The following is a 1852-nucleotide window of genomic DNA, read 5'->3' as shown; positions in this document are numbered from 1 at the left end:
GCTTTACACAATTGATGTGTGTATGGATTGGGATAACAGTTGTATGAGCCCCTAATAAAATGTTAAAAAAAGAAAAAAGAAAAACAATGTTTCGAAACTGATGGTGGTAGCAATTGCACAATTTTGCTTGATGTGATTGAACTATGGAATGATATGCTGTATGTATTAAAAATGATACTAATAATAAAAGATAATGAAGCAAATGGTGAAATTTGGCCCCTTAGTCTAGAACCTTAGAACTCAGATTGCATTCTCTCTTAAATTGCCCATCTGAAAGTGCAGATAGCATGACCTTTTAAAATACATCTCACAAAATTTTTGACAAAGTACTTAGTAAAATATGAAGCATTGGTCAAATGCAGTCAATTATTATGCCAGTCAACAGAAGGGTGGGTTAGAAGTGGCAAGGTGCTGGTAATATGAGCCATAACTCTGTAATTAATAACTTGTATGGCCCTAGGTAAGTCACTTCACCTCTCTGAGTCTCAGTCGTCTCACCTTAAAAATGGAATGAATTATGCCCACCCTGTATTTCTAGAAGATTGTAAGGATTAGGAGAAGCTGTGAGAATTCAAGATCTGTCAATAGATTGTGAACATTTATATATTAGTGGACAAGGGGCATTCATGGGGCCTCAAGATATTCTATATTACAATCCCATATTTCCTAAATCTATATCTTTTCTGCCTAAGCCGTGAGAGTTAAAGGGAAAATGACATTGTCATTGCACAGATTATTAGTATTGCTTACAGGTGCACAAACTTTAAAATTCATGAAAAGTAGCCTCATATCTAAAACCATGAGCCAATTCCAACTCAGGGTGGCCCCATGTATGTCAGAGCAGAACTGGCTTCAATGATGTATTTTTCCCAAGTAGATTACCTGTTCTTTCTGCAAATGAGTTTCTAACCAATCAAAACCAAACTCATTGCCATCAAGTCAATTCTGACCCACATGAATCCTATAGGCCAGCGTAGAACTACGCAATAGAGCTCCACAACCTCACAGCTTTATGAGGGCAGACAGCCAAGGTGCCTCTGAGTGAACTCAGATGTACCACCTCTGCAGATGCAGGCCTGTGTGCTCACCATTGGTATTACCCAGGAACTCATCTGGGAGTCTTCCTTCTTCTTCACATCCAGGAGTTCTTACCCTGTTGTCTGTAGATTTGGGTGCAGTCTACACTCTTAGCACAAACCCTACCGTATTCACATTGTAACCAGACCATAAGTGGAAAATCTTCCATCTTGTTTAAGACTTTTCCTTAGCAGTTTGGACATACAATCCTTGGGATCCTCTTCATTATGTGGACCAGAAAGATTACCTTCCAGTCTTCTCTCTCTTCCAGGGTGATGAAGTATGCACATTTTGGAATCATACACTATGGATTTTAATCTAAGTTCTATCTGTGGCCTTAGGCACTTGCTTTCAGACCTGTTCTGTCACAGGCCTCCCCGGAGGCACCTTTCTTCCTAATCTGTAAAACATGATAAATGAAAATTTCTACCTCATACATTGTTTGAAGGACAAAGGTGGATAAAATTCCTTACCACCATGCCTGAAAGAGATCTTAATAAATATTACTACCAATTATTCTATTTCATTGGCTTGTTTGTAAAGGAAGGCACTGCATATTTTGCCTCCTTGTATCTCCTGGCCCAGATGCACTTGAATAAGTCTTTGATGCCTTTCCAAACATACACGGAAAGCAGAGTAAGTGCATCTTCCTTCCAGGAAATACGTTGCTCACCTAGTTCAGTGAATACACTCCCCCAGTTTCCCAAATACTGATTCTTGATCCAGGACAAGTCCATCGCAGGACTGCCGCTGAGTTTCAGGGGATTTGGTCCCC

Source organism: Echinops telfairi, unplaced genomic scaffold (assembly GCF_000313985.2).
Source record: "Echinops telfairi isolate 266 unplaced genomic scaffold, ASM31398v2 ScPeMD7_7469;HRSCAF=8507_0, whole genome shotgun sequence".
NCBI lineage: Eukaryota > Metazoa > Chordata > Mammalia > Afrosoricida > Tenrecidae > Echinops > Echinops telfairi.
This window is presented reverse-complemented; position numbering follows the sequence as displayed.